General features: G+C 44.1%; 1 protein-coding gene across 1 annotated transcript in view; it reads left to right on the top strand.

Annotated features, from left to right (window-relative positions):
• The window catches only part of ak5 (adenylate kinase 5), a 149,090-nt gene that overhangs the window by 122,917 nt on the left and 9,922 nt on the right, over positions 1-16,251 (top strand). The gene's annotated exons all lie outside the window — the stretch shown is intronic.

Below are 16,251 nucleotides of genomic sequence, written 5' to 3'. Positions count from 1 at the left end.
GGCACAAGCGGGGAGCCCAGCCAACAGAGGGTTGCAGTAGTCCAGACGAGAGGGCCAAGAACCGAGGCATGGGGGACACCAGTAGTGAGAGTACGTGGTGCAGACAAAGATCCTCTCCACCTCACATGGTAGGAGCGGACTGCCAGGTAGGATGCAGTCCAGTAGTGTGGAGAACCTGAGACGCCCAGCCCTGAGAGGGTGGAGAGGAGGATCTGATAGAGCCTGAGACACCCAGCCCTGAGAGCGTGGAGCCTGAGACGCCCAGCCCTGAGAGGGTGGAGAGGAGGATCTGATAGAGCCTGAGACGCCCAGCCCTGAGAGGGTGGAGAGGAGGATCTGATAGAGCCTGAGACGCCCAGCCCTGAGAGGGTGGAGAGGAGGGTCTGATAGAGCCTGAGACGCCCAGCCCTGAGAGGGTGGAGAGGAGGATCTGATACAGCCTGAGACACCCAGCCTGAGAGGGTGGAGAGGAGGATCTGATAGAGCCTGAGACGCCCAGCCCTGAGAGGTTGGAGAGGAGGATCTGATAGAGCCTGAGACACCCAGCCCTGAGAGGGTGGAGAGGAGGATCTGATAGAGCCTGAGACGCCCAGCCCTGAGAGGGTGGAGAGGAGGGTCTGATAGAGCCTGAGACGCCCAGCCCTGAGAGGGTGGAGAGGAGGATCTGATAGAGCCTGAGACGCCCAGCCCTGAGAGGGTGGAGAGGAGGATCTGATAGAGCCTGAGACACCCAGCCCTGAGAGGGTGGAGTACACTAGCAGTACACTAGCAGTAGACTAGCAGTAGCAGTACACTAGCAGTAGACTAACAGTAGCAGTATACTAGCACTACCAGTACACTAGCAGTACACTACCAGTACACTAGCGGTAGACTAACAGTAGCAGTACACTAGCAGTACACTACCAGTACATTAGCACTAGCTGTACACTAGCAGTACACTAGCAGTAGCAGTACACTGGCAGTACACTATCATTTGCAGTACACTAGCAGTAGACTAGCAGTATACTAGCAGTAGCAGTACACTAGCAGTACACTAGCAGTAGCAGTACACTGGTAGTACACTATCATTTGCAGTACACTAGCAGTACACTAGCACTTGCAGTACACTAGCAGTAGCAGTACACTACCAGTACACTAGCAGTACACTAGCAGTAGCAGTACACTAGCAGTACACTAGCAATACACTAGCAGTATCAGTACACTAGCTGCACACTAGCAGTAGCAGTACACTAGCAGTAGCTGTACACTAGCCATACACTAGCAGTACACTAGCAGTACACTATCAGTAGCAGTACACTAGCAGTACACTAGCAGTAGCAGTACACAAGCAGTAGCAGTACACTAGCAGTAGCAGTACACTAGCAGTACACTAGCAGTAGCAGTACACTAGCAGTACACTAGCAGTACACTAGCAGTAGCAGTACACTATCAGTACACTTGCAGTAGCAGTACACTATCAGTACACTAGCACTACCAGTACACTAGCAGTAGCAGTACACTATCAATACACTATCAGTACACTAGCACTACCAGTACACTAGCAGTACACTAGCAGTACACTAGCAGTACACTAGCACTAGCTGTACACTAGCAGTACACTAGCAGTACACTAGCAGTAGCAGTACACTGGCAGTACACTATCATTTGCAGTACACTAGCAGTACACTAGCAGTATACTAGCAGTAGCAGTACACTAGCAGTACACTAGTAGTAGTAGTACACTATAATTTGCAGTACACTAGCAGTACACTTGCACTTGCAGTACACTAGCAGTAGCAGTACACTACCAGTACACTAGCAGTAGCAGTACACTAGCAGTAGCAGTACACTAGCATTACACAATCAGTACACTAGCAGTACACTAGCTGTAGCAGTACACTAGCAGTAGCAGTACACAAGCAATACACTAGCAGTACACTAGCAGTAGCAGTACACTAGCAGTCGACTAGCAGTAGCAGTACACTAGCAGTACACTAGCAGTAGCAGCACACTAGCAGTAGCAGTACACTATCAGTAACAGTACACTATCAGTAGCAGTACACTAGCAGTAGCAGTACACTAGCAGTAGCAGTACACTAGCAGTACACAAGCAGTAGCAGTACACAAACAGTAGCAGTACACTAGCACTAGCAGTACACTTGCACTAGCAGTACACTAGCAGTAGCAGTACACTAGCAGTACACTAGCAGTAGCAGTACACTAGCACTAGCAGTACACTAGCAGTAGCAGTGCACTAGCAGTAGCAGTACACTAGCAGTAGCAGTACACTAGCAGTACACTAGCAGTAGCAGTGCACTAGCAGTAGCAGTACACTAGCAGTAGCAGTACACTAGCAGGAGCAGTACACTAGCAGTACACTTGCAGTCGACTAGCAGTAGACTAGCAGTACACTAGCAGGAGCAGTACACTAGCAGGAGCAGTACACTAGCAGTACACTAGCAGCAGCAGTACACTAGCAGTACACTAGCAGTACACTAGCAGGAGCAGTACACTAGCAGGAGCAGTACACTAGCAGTACACTAGCAGCAGCAGTACACTAGCAGTACACTAGCAGTACACTAGCAGTAGCAGTACACTAGCAGGAGCAGTTCACTAGCTGTAGCAGTACACTGGCCAAACAGTTCTATTTTTGTTTCATCAGACCAGAGGACATTTCTCCAAAAAGCACAATCTTTGTCCCCATGTGCAGTTGCAAACCGTAGTCTGTCTTTTTTATGTTGGTTTTGAAGCAGTGGCTTCTTCCTTGCTGAGTGGCCTTTCAGGTTATGTTGATATAGGACTCATTTTACTGTGGATATAGATACTTTTGTACCTGTTTCCTCCAGCAACTTCACAAGGTCCTTTGCTGTTGTTCTGGGATTGATTTGCACTTTTCTCACCAAAGTACGTTCATCTCTAGGAGACAGAACACGTCTTCTTCCTGAGCGGTATGACGGCTGCGTGGTCCCATGGTGTTTATTTATGATTTTATTATTATATGAACGTGGTACCTTCAGGCATTTGGAAATTGCTCCCAAGGATGAACCAGACGTGTTAAGGTCTACAATTTTTTTCTGAGGTCTTGGTTGATTTCTTTTGATTTTCCCATGATGTCAAGCAAAGAGGCACTGAGTTTGAAGGTAGGCCTTGAAATACATCCACAGGTACACCTCCAATTGACTCAAATGATGTCAATAAGTCTATCAGAAGCTTCTAAAGCCATGACATAATTTTCTGTAATTTTCCTTGCTGTTTAAAGGCACAGTCAACTTAGTGTAGTAAACTTCTGACCCGCTGGACTTGTGATACAGTGAAATAATCTGTCTGTAAACAATTGTTGGAAAAATTACTTATGTCATGCACAAAGTAGATGTCCTAACCGTCATGCCAAAACTATAGTTTGTTAACAAGATAGTTAGTGGAATGGTTGAAAAACTAGTTTTAATGACTCCAACCTAAGTGTATGTAAACTTGCGACTTCAACTGTATGTCATGTGATAGAGTGGGGATTGGAACCAGGTGTGTGTAATGATGACGAGACCAGTCTGGGGTTGATGAGTGAAGGGTGTTTGCCAGCAGCAGGTTTCGGCAGCAGCTAGACGGCCAGCGACGCCAAACGCCTGGACAGGAGGAGGAGCCAAAGTGAAGGCAGTGATGTATACTTCTTCCGCTGGTCATCTGATAGTGAACAGACCAGTAGTGTCGGAAGGTGGGTCAGATTGTTGTCATCTGATAGGGAACAGACTAGTAGTGTCGGAAGGTGGGTCAGATTGTTGTCATCTGATAGTGAACAGACCAGTAGTGTCGGAAGGTGGGTGAGATTGTTGGCTTCTACTTGGCGGGTCAGGAGGAGTAATTTCCCTTGAAGGCTTTGACAAGGCTGTACATCTGATGTGCAAAATGGCTGATCCCTTGTAGTTTGGAATTCAGTTCATTCATGAGGGCCATGATGTCCACGGTGAAGGCAAAATCAGACAACCATTCTTTATCTGGCAGTTGAGGGAAATACACATATTTGCCTTTCATTTGCAAAAACTCCGCAACCTCCGACTTCAGGTCCCACAACATTTTAAGCACCTTCCCCAAACTCAGCCATCTCTCATGTTTGTGTGGTAGGGGAGATCTGCATGATCTCTGTCTCATCCAACAGTGAGACAAACTGCCTGTGGTATAATAATTAGAGCCATGTGAGACGCTAACGTCCCACCTAGTCAACAGGAAATGGAAGTGCGCAATGCCAAATGCTAATAGTACTCGATAAAACTCAAACTTTCATTAAAACACAGATTTTCCTCTTTTGAAGTTTACCACTCTAGTGACTGTATCCACGACATGGATCATTTTCAGACATTTACGACAATTTTTGTTTTAACCGAGTTCAGCTACTTGATCCTTTTCAAAAGGCCAACGCTTTCTTCTTCCTGTCAGGTAGTGGTCACACTGGATAACTTTTCAAAACTCAGTCCCAGCTTTGCCACACACTCGTTAACCTCCTCCAATAAATATTTTCCCTGGTTGTGCTCTTCATTGACTGCAATGAATCAAACTCCTCTTTCAACTGAGAAAGAAACTCTTTCGATGCACAAATATTCTCTATATTTCTCTGCATGCTTCGTCTGGAAGTGTCAGGACAAGTTGTAGTCTTTCCAGACAGCGATGCTTTGCACACACAGCTTTCCCTCAATAAAGGTACTTTGCTTTTCTTTTAAATCTTTCTAGCTAGCTACTATTTGTAACTGTGACGTGTGTGACAACCTGTCAGTCGCTGTCTGTCCCTCGTGTAGTTATTTATACCTTCAAAATAAATGTCCCACAAGCCAAGGTAGTAAAATCATTACATAAAAGGTGACTCTTCGTGTTGTTGTTCGTTTAGTGTTTTTCCCAGAAGTGGTTAGAGTCTATGGATTCTTCAGTTACACTGAGCTGATTTCTGACGTGCTGTTCCTTCCTTTTTCCGTAGTGTATTTCTGTATTGTTTTAGTGATTCACCATAGAGAAAGTTTTCTGGGGTCTCTATGTTTTTGGTTGGACAGGTTTCTCCATTTATTTCTTAGGTTTTTGCATTATTCATCAAACCACTTGCCATTGTTGTTAATTATCTCAAATCAAATCAAATTTGATTTGTCACATACACATGGTTAGCAGATGTTAATGCGAGTGTAGCGAAATGCTTGTGCTTCTAGTTCCGACAGTGCAGTAATAACCAACAAGTAATCTAACTAACAATTCCAAAACTACTACCTTATACACACAAGTGTAAAGGGATGAAGAATATGTACATAAGGATATATGAATGAGTGATGGTACAGAATGGCATAGGCAAGATGCAGTAGATGGTATCTTGTACAGTATATCCATATGAGATGAGTAATGTAGGGTATGTAAACATTACATTAAGTAACATTGTTTAAAGTGGCTAGTGATATATTTTACATCAATTTCCATCAATTCCCATTATTAAAGTGGCTGGAGTTGAGTCAGTGTGTTGGCAGCAGCCACTCAATGTTAGTGGTGGCTGTTTAACAGTCTGATGGCCTTGAGATAGAAGCTGTTTTTCAGTCTCTTGGTCCCTGCTTTGATGCACCTGTACTGACCTCGCCTTCTGGATGATAGCGGGGTGAACAGGCAGTGGCTCGGGTGGTTGTTGTCCTTGATGATCGTTATGGCCTTCCTGTGACATCGGGTGGTGTAGGTGTCCTGGAGGGCAAGTAGTTTGCCCCTGGTGATGCGTTGTGCAGACCTCACTACCCTCTGGAGAGCCTTACGGTTGTGGGCGGAGCAGTTGCCGTACCAGGCGGTGATGTTCTCGATTGTGCATCTGTAGAAGTTTGAGTGTTTTTGGTGACAAGCCGAATTTCGGGGGTTGAAGAGGCGCTGCTGCGCCTTCTTCACAACGCTTTCTGTGTGGGTGGACCAATTCAGTTTGTCCGTGATGTGTACGCCGAGGAACTTAAAACTTAAACTTAAAACTACTGCCCCATCAATGTGGATAGGGGGGTGTTCCCTCTGCTGTTTCCTGAAGTCCACAATCATCTTCTTTGTTTTGTTGACGTTGAGTGTGAGGTTATTTTCCTGACACCACACTCTGAGGGCCCTCACCTCCTCCCTGTAAGCCGTCTCGTCGTTGTTGGTAATCAAGCCTACCACTGTTGTGTCGTCCGCAAACTTGATGATTGAGTTGGAGGCGTGCGTGGCCACGCAGTCGTGGGTGAACAGGGAGTACAGGAGAGGGCTCAGAACGCACCCTTGTGGGGCCCCAGTGTTGAGGATCAGCGGGGAGGAGATGTTGTTACCTACCCTCACCACCTGGGGGCGGCCCGTCAGGAAGTCCAGTACCCAGTTGCACAGGGCAGGGTCGAGACCCAGGGTCTCGAGCTTGATGACGAGTTTGGAGGGTACTATGGTGTTAAATGCTGAGCTGTAGTCGATGAACAGCATACCTCACTCTCTCTCACTCAAATTCAATTTAAGGGCCTTTATTGGCATGGCAAACATATGTGAAATAGATAATAAACAAAAGTGAAATGAACACTAAAGAATTAACAGTAAACACTCACAAAAGTTCCAAAAGAATAAAGACATTTCAAATATCTTTATACAGTGTTGTAATTATGTACAAATGGTTAAAGTACAAAAGGGAAAATAAATCAACATAAATATGGGTTGTATTTACAATGGTGTTTGTAAAAAGAAAAGGTTGCCCTTTTCTTGTGGTAACAAGTCTTGCTGCTAATTCTTTCTCTCCTTCCCTTCCCTCCCTCCTCTATCTTTCTCGTTGTCTTCTCTCTCTCTCTTTTCTATTTCTCTATATAATTCTATCCATCTGTCATCTTGGCTTTTCTCTAGGATAGCTTTCTATGGCTGCGTTTACAGTCAGACCAATTCTGTTATTTTTTTCCACTGTTCTGCCTCTCACTCACACACACACACACACACACACACACACACACACACACACACACACACACACACACAGAGAGAGAGAGCGCAACACCACATTGCCTGTCTTCTGTTCTGTTATGTTTAACTAGCAGCTGGTGTTGACTGGCTCATGTTCTATGGATGAGTAGGAACATGTTGGAATATGGAACCTAAGAACTATAGAATGTGGAACCCTAGAACTATAGAACATGGAACCTTAGAACTATAGAATGTGGAACCCTAGAACTATAGAATGTGGAACCTTTGAACATGGAACCTTAGAACTATAGAATATGGAACCTTAGAACTATAGAATATGGAACCTTAGAACTATATAATATGGAACCTTAGAACTATAGAATATGGAACCCTAGAACTATAGAATATGGAACCTTAGAACTATAGAATATGGAACCTTAGAACTATAGAATATGGAACCCTAGAACTATAGAATATGGAACCTTAGAACTATAGAATATGGAACCTTAGAACTATAGAATATGGAACTGTCCTGAAAGAGAGAGTAGAGTCTCATTATTACACATCTATAGAACTACTAGAAAAGCTTTTCAATTACCTAGAATTCATTACATTTAATGTGAGTTGTAGTTATTATAGAGTAGCACATTGTGAGCACCTGATTAAAGTACTGTAGCAGTTTTATAACAAATAGCAACTCACAGGCGTCCTGTACTTGACGTTGATTATAACAATTTCTGACAAGACATTTAGTCCAGGGAGGACGTAGACCGATTTACTCTCTCCTATTTTACACAGCAGGAGACCTACTTCACTTAAGCCGATCAGGTTGAGTGGCATGAGAGAGAAAGAGAGAACGAGAGAGAGAGAGAGAACGAGAGAGAGAGAACGAGAGAGAAAGAACGAGAGAGAGAGAACGAGAGGGAGAGAACGAGAGAGCGAGAACGAGAGGGAGAAAGAACGAGAGGGAGAGAGAACGAGAGAGCGAGAAAGAGAGGGAGAAAGAACGAGAGAGAAAGAACGAGAGAGAGACAACGAGAGAGAGACAACGAGAGGGAGAAATAACGAGAGGGAGAAAGAACGAGAGGGAGAAAGAACGAGAGAGAAAGAACGAGACAGAGAGAACGAGAGAGAGAGAACGAGAGGGAGAAAGAACGAGAGGGAGAAAGAACGAGAGGGAGAGAACGAGAGAGAGAACGAGAGAGAGAGAACTGGAGGGAGAGAGAGAACGAGAGGGAGAGAGAGAACGAGAGAGAGAAAGAACGAGAGGGAGAGAGAACGAGAGAGAGAACGAGAGAGAGAGAACTGGAGGGAGAGAGAGAACGAGAGGGAGAGAGAGAACGAGAGGGAGAAAGAACGAGAGGAAGAGCGAGAACGAGAGGGAGAGAACGAGAGAGAGAACGAGAGAGAGAGAACTGGAGGGAGAGAGAGAACGAGAGGGAGAAAGAACGAGAGGGAGAAAGAACGAGAGAGAGAACGAGAGAGAGAGAACTGGAGGGAGAGAGAGAACGAGAGGGAGAGAGAGAACGAGAGAGAGAAAATATGACATTATTCAGCTAGAGTAGCTCTCTCCCTACCTCTAGAGGGCTTCACAGCCAGCCAGGTCACTCGTGATACAAGTCAGTATTTGACGTACATCCACGAGGACGTCGGCAGATTAAGTGGAAAGTAGCCACAAAGGGCAACAGTGAGCACTGTTACCTTAAGCAACTGCCTCCGAATTCAAAGGTTATATGTTCAAATCCAGTGATGTAAAGTCATGTATTTATTTATCCGGCGTTAATGCCTGAACTTAACCTTAAATACTTTTTCAATTTGATGTTTAAACACCTTTGAAAATTTGACGTTAGAAAAACCTAGTAGGAACGTCTAATTCTGACGTGAGACTGTGAGAGCTGGTTGTCACAGCAGTTTGCCTCCGCATCAGCCTCACTGGGAATTACACTATTCTACTTCCATGCTCCATGCTCCAGGTTAAGTGCAAGCTCTGTCTCTCACGACAGTAGCAAACCATCTGCATTTATCAGGAGTCAACTATAGGCCTATAGTACGTTAGCGCGTCGATTCCCACCTGCGCTGAGGGACTAGGGTTGCTCAGGAGTGACGCCATCTTAACGTGACACAATGTAGGCCTATATGACTGAACTGTTTCTCCTGGGAGCTTTAAGCCAGCAGAACTAGACAACTACACCTGAACTAGACAGGCAACTACACCTGAACTAGACAGGCAACTACACATGAACTAGACAGACAACTACACATGAACTAGACAGGCAACTACACCTGAACTAGACAGGCAACTACACATGAACTAGACAGACAACTACACATGAACTAGACAGGCAACTACACCTGAACTAGACAGGCAACTACACCTGAACTAGACAGGCAACTACACCTGAACTAGACAGGCAACTACACCTGAACTAGACAGGCAACTACACCTGAACTAGACAGGCAACTACACCTGAACTAGACAGGCAACTACACCTGAACTAGACAGACAACTACACCTGAACTAGACAGACAACTACACCTGAACTAGACAGACAACTACACCTGAACTAGACAGACAACTACACCTGAACTAGACAGGCAACTACACCTGAACTAGACAGGCAACTACACCTGAACTAGACAGGCAACTACACCTGAACTAGACAGACAACTACACCTGAACTAGACAGACAACTACACCTGAACTAGACAGACAACTACACCTGGACTAGACATGCAACTACACCTGAACTAGACAGACAACTACACCTGAACTAGACAGACAACTACACCTGGACTAGACAGGCAACTACACCTGAACTAGACAGACAACTACACCTGAACTAGAGAGACAACTACACCTGAACTAGACAGAGAACTACACCTGAACTAGACAGACAACTACACCTGAACTAGACAGACAACTACACCTGAACTAGAAGGTAGTGGAGACGGGCGGACGGACGGGCCGGGACAGACAGACAACTACACCTGGACTAGAAGGTCCTGGAGACGGACGGACGGGCGGGCCGGGACAGACAGACAACTACACCTGGACTAGAAGGTCCTGAAGACGGACGGACGGACGGGCGGGCCGGGACAGACAGACAACTACACCTGGACTAGAAGGTCCTGGAGACGGACGGACAGGCGGGCCGGGACAGACAGACAACTACACCTGGACTAGAAGGTACTGGAGACGGACGGACGGGCGGGCCGGGACAGACAGACAACTACACCTGGACTAGAAGGTACTGGAGACGGACGGACGGGCGGGCCGGGACAGACAGACAACTACACCTGGACTAGAAGGTACTGGAGACGGACGGACGGGCGGGCCGGGACAGACAGACAGAGAAGACTCCTAGCCTGTCATATTTGTTTCCTCTCGGATGAAAGCCAGCACCCCTCCCTCCCTTTTTCACTCCCCAGGGCTTGCAGTACCATATGCTGCAGAGATTAAAGGGGACAAGCTAGCAGAAATACACAGTATGACAGAGTACAGTATGTGCTCAGAATTGAGTACGGCTCATTGTGACAGGCAGGGTCAGAGCCCTATATACTGGACAGCAATATAACAGGGTCAGAGCCCTATATACTGGACAACAATATAACAGGGCCAGAACTCTATATACTGGACAACAATATAACAGGGCCAGAGCCCTATATACTGGACAACAATATAACAGGGCCAGAGCCCTATATACTGGACAACAATATAACAGGGCCAGAGCCCTATATACTGGACAACAATATAACAGGGTCAGAGCCCTATATACTGGACAGCAATATAACAGGGTCAGAGCCCTATATACTGGACAACAATATAACAGGGCCAGAACTCTATATACTGGACAACAATATAACAGGGCCAGAGCCCTATATACTGGACAACAATATAACAGGGCCAGAGCCCTATATACTGGACAACAATATAACAGGGCCAGAGCCCTATATACTGGACAACAATATAACAGGGTCAGAGCCCTATATACTGGACAGCAATATAACAGGGTCAGAGCCCTATATACTGGACAACAATATAACAGGGCCAGAACTCTATATACTGGACAACAATATAACAGGGCCAGAGCCCTATATACTGGACAACAATATAACAGGGCCAGAGCCCTATATACTGGACAACAATATAACAGGGCCAGAGCCCTATATACTGGACAACAATATAACAGGGCCAGAGCCCTATATACTGGACAACAATATAACAGGGCCAGAGCCCTATATACTGGACAACAATATAACAGGGCCAGAGCCCTATATACTGGACAACAATATAACAGGGCCAGAGCCCTATATACTGGACAACAATATAACAGGGCCAGAGCCCTATATACTGGACAACAATATAACAGGGTCAGAGCCCTATATACTGGACAACAATATAACAGGGCCAGAGCCCTATATACTGGACAACAATATAACAGGGCCAGAGCCCTATATACTGGACAACAATATAACAGGGCCAGAGCCCTATATACTGGACAACAATATAACAGGGCCAGAGCCCTATATACAAATATATAAACGCAACAATTTCAGCGAGTTACAGTTCATATGAGGAAATCAGTCAATTTAAATAAATTCATTAGGTCCTAACAGCCCTACCTAACAGCCATGTTAATGAGGTTCTAACATGGCTGTTATAGAACTGTTGTAGTGTCATGTTAATGGGGCTCTAACATGGCTGTTATAGAATGTTGTAGTGTCATGTTAATGGAGTTCTAACATGGCTGTTATAGAATGTTGTAGTGTCATGTTAATGGGGTTCTAACATGGCTGTAATAGAATGTTGTAGTGTCATGTTAATGGAGTTCTAACATGGCTGTTATAGAATGTTGTAGTGTCATGTTAATGGGGTTCTAACATGGCTGTTATAGAATGTTGTAGTGTCATGTTAATGGGGTTCTAACATGGCTGTTATAGAATGTTGTAGTGTCATGTTAATGGGGTTCTAACATGGCTGTTATGGAATGTTGTAGGGTCATGTTAATGGGGTTTTAAACATGGCTGTTATAGAATGTTGTAGTGTCATGTTAATGGGGTTCTAACATGGCTGTTATAGAATGTTGTAGTGTCATGTTAATGAGGTTCTAACATGGCTGTTATAGAATGTTGTAGTGTCATGTTAATGGGGCTCTAACATGGCTGTAATAGAATGTTGTAGTGTCATGTTAATGGGGTTCTAACATGGCTGTTATAGAATGTTGTAGTGTCATGTTAATGGGGTTCTAACATGGCTGTTATAGAATGTTGTAGTGTCATGTTAATGGGGCTCTAACATGGCTGTTAAAGAATGTTGTAGTGTCATGTTAATGGGGTTCTAACATGGCTGTTATAGAATGTTGTAGTGTCATGTTAATGGGGCTCTAACATGGCTGTTAAAGAATGTTGTAGTGTCATGTTAATGGGGTTCTAACATGGCTGTTATAGAATGTTGTAGTGTCATGTTAATGGGGCTCTAACATGGCTGTTATAGAATGTTGTAGTGTCATGTTAATGGGGTTCTAACATGGCTGTTATAGAATGTTGTAGTGTCATGTTAATGGGGCTCTAACATGGCTGTAATAGAATGTTGTAGTGTCATGTTAATGGGGTTCTAACATGGCTGTAATAGAATGTTGTAGTGTCATGTTAATGAGGTTCTAACATGGCTGTTATAGAATGTTGTAGTGTCATGTTAATGGGGTTCTAACATGGCTGTTATAGAATGTTGTAGTGTCATGTTTATGAGGTTCTAACATGGCTGTTATAGAATGTTGTAGTGTCATGTTAATGGGGTTCTAACATGGCTGTTATAGAACTGTTGTAGTGTCATATTAATGGGGTTCTAACATGGCTGTTATAGAATGTTGTAGTGTCATGTTAATGGTGTTCTAACATGGCTGTTATAGAATGTTGTAGTGTCATATTAATGGGGTTCTAACATGGCTGTTATAGAATGTTGTAGTGTCATGTTAATGGGGTTCTAACATGGCTGTTATAGAATGTTGTAGTGTCATGTTAATGGGGTTCTAACATGGCTGTTATAGAATGTTGTAGTGTCATGTTAATGGGGTTCTAACATGACTGTTATAGAATGTTGTAGTGTCATGTTAATGGGGCTCTAACATGGCTGTTATAGAATGTTGTAGTGTTATGTTAATGGGGTTCTAACATGGCTGTAATAGAATGTTGTAGTGTCATGTTAATGGGGTTCTAACATGGCTGTTATAGAATGTTGTAGTGTCATGTTAATGGGGTTCTAACATGGCTGTTATAGAATGTTGTAGTGTCATGTTTATGAGGTTCTAACATGGCTGTTATAGAATGTTGTAGTGTCATGTTAATGGGGTTCTAACATGGCTGTTATAGAATGTTGTAGTGTTATGTTAATGGGGTTCTAACATGGCTGTAATAGAATGTTGTAGTGTCATGTTAATGGGGTTCTAACATGGCTGTTATAGAATGTTGTAGTGTCATGTTAATGGGGTTCTAACATGGCTGTTATAGAATGTTGTAGTGTCATGTTAATGGGGTTCTAACATGGCTGTTATAGAATGTTGTAGTGTCATGTTAATGGAGTTCTAACATGGCTGTTATAGAATGTTGTAGTGTCATGTTAATGGGGTTCTAACATGACTGTTATAGAATGTTGTAGTGTCATGTTAATGGGGCTCTAACATGGCTGTAATAGAATGTTGTAGTGTCATGTTAATGAGGTTCTAACATGGCTGTTATAGAATGTTGTAGTGTCATGTTAATGGGGCTCTAACATGGCTGTAATAGAATGTTGTAGTGTCATGTTAATGGGGTTCTAACATGGCTGTTATAGAATGTTATAGTGTCATGTTAATGAGGTTCTAACATGGCTGTTATAGAATGTTGTAGTGTCATGTTAATGGGGTTCTAACATGGCTGTTATAGAATGTTGTAGTGTCATGTTAATGGGGTTCTAACATGGCTGTTATAGAATGTTGTAGTGTCATGTTTATGAGGTTCTAACATGGCTGTTATAGAATGTTGTAGTGTCATGTTAATGGGGTTCTAACATGGCTGTTATAGAATGTTGTAGTGTTATGTTAATGGGGTTCTAACATGGCTGTAATAGAATGTTGTAGTGTCATGTTAATGGGGTTCTAACATGGCTGTTATAGAATGTTGTAGTGTCATGTTAATGGGGTTCTAACATGGCTGTTATAGAATGTTGTAGTGTCATGTTAATGGGGTTCTAACATGGCTGTTATAGAATGTTGTAGTGTCATGTTAATGGGGTTCTAACATGGCTGTTATAGAATGTTGTAGTGTCATGTTAATGGGGTTCTAACATGACTGTTATAGAATGTTGTAGTGTCATGTTAATGGGGCTCTAACATGGCTGTAATAGAATGTTGTAGTGTTATGTTAATGAGGTTCTAACATGGCTGTTATAGAATGTTGTAGTGTCATGTTAATGGGGCTCTAACATGGCTGTAATAGAATGTTGTAGTGTCATGTTAATGGGGTTCTAACATGGCTGTTATAGAATGTTGTAGTGTCATGTTAATGGGGTTCTAACATGGCTGTTATAGAATGTTGTAGTGTCGTGTTAATGGGGTTCTAACATGGCTGTTATAGAATGTTGTAGTGTCATGTTAATGGGGTTCTAACATGGCTGTTATAGAATGTTGTAGTGTCATGTTAATGGGGTTCTAACATGGCTGAAATAGAATGTTGTAGTGTCATGTTAATGGGGTTCTAACATGGCTGTTATAGAATGTTGTAGTGTCATGTTAATGGGGTTCTAACATGGCTGAAATAGAATGTTGTAGTGTCATGTTAATGGGGTTCTAACATGGCTGTTATAGAATGTTGTAGTGTCATGTTAATGGGGTTCTAACATGGCTGTTATAGAATGTTGTAGTGTCATGTTAATGGGGTTCTAACATGGCTGTTATAGAATGTTGTAGTGTCATGTTAATGGGGTTCTAACATGGCTGTTATAGAATGTTGTAGTGTCATGTTAATGGGGTTCTAACATGGCTGTTATAGAATGTTGTAGTGTCATGTTAATGCATCATAATGCAGAAATGGTTGGCCCAACAAGGTTCTGATCAGTGTTATAAGGGTTGGAAGATAACAACTGATGTACAGTACCAGTCAAAAGTATGGACACACCTACTCATTCAAAAACGTTTCTTTATTTTTACACTGTAGAATAATAGTGAAGACCTGAAAACTTTGAAATAACACATTATGGAATCATGTAGTAACCAAAAAAGTGTTAAACAAATCAAAATGTATTTTATATTTGAGATTCTTCAAAGTAGCCACCTTTTGCCTTGATGCAAGCTTTGCACACTCTTGAATGGGTAAGTGTCCAAGCTTTTGACTGGTACTGTGTATCTGTGATAACCTTGATCTGAGCCGCCAGCAATTCATCATTACACCACACACAGATAGTGTACACACACAGGTGGGTCGACAGGTAGCCTTGTGGTTAGAGGCAGGTAGTCTACTGGTTAGAGGCAGGTAGTCTAGTGGTTAGAGGAGGCAGGTAGCCTAGTGGTTAGAGGAGGCAGGTAGTCTAGTGGTTAAAGGAGGCAGGTAGCCTAGTGGTTAGAGGCAGGTAGCCTAGTGGTTAGAGGCAGGTAGCCTAGTGGTTAGAGAAGGTAGGTAACCTAGTGGTTAGAGGCAGGTAGCCTAGTGGTTAGTGGCAGGTAGCCTAGTGGTTAGAGAAGGTAGGTAACCTAGTGGTTAGAGGCAGGTAGCCTAGCACATACACTCTCTCTCCTCTCATCCACCTCTGCATTACAGTATATGCTCTCTGAATCTCTACCTCTCCCTACCCTCCCGTCTATCTCTCCTCCTTTCTCTCCCTACCCCTCCATCTCTCCTCCTCTGTCCCTACCCCCTCTCTCTCTCCCTACCCCTCCTTCTCTCTCTCCATCTCTCTCCTCCTCTCTGTCCCTACCCCCCTCTCTCTCTCTCTGTCCCTACCCCTCCTTCTCTCTCCTCATCTCTCTCCATACCCCTCCTTCTCTCTCTCCCCCTACTCCTCCTTCTCTCTCTCTACCCCCTCTCTCTGTCCCTACCCCTCCTTCTCTCTCTCCCTACCCTCTCTCTCTCTCCCTACCCCTCCTTCTCTCTCTCCCTACCCCCTCTCTCTCTCCCTATCCCATCTCTCTCCCTACCCCCTCTCTCTCTCCCTAACCCCCTCTCTCTGTCCCTACCCACCTCTCTCCCTACCCCTCCTTCTCTCTCTCTACCCCCTCTCTCTGTCCCTACCCCTCCTTCTCTCTCTCCCTACCCACCTCTCTCTCCTCTTCTCTCTCATTACCCCCCTCTCTCTCTCCCTACCCTCCCTCTCTCTCTCTCTCTCTCTCTCTCTCTCTCTCT

This window comes from Oncorhynchus mykiss, chromosome 28 (assembly GCF_013265735.2).
Source record: "Oncorhynchus mykiss isolate Arlee chromosome 28, USDA_OmykA_1.1, whole genome shotgun sequence".
In the NCBI taxonomy this organism is placed as follows: Eukaryota; Metazoa; Chordata; class Actinopteri; order Salmoniformes; family Salmonidae; genus Oncorhynchus; species Oncorhynchus mykiss.
Note: the sequence above shows the minus strand (reverse complement) of the source record. Positions and strands in the feature narration are given on the sequence as shown.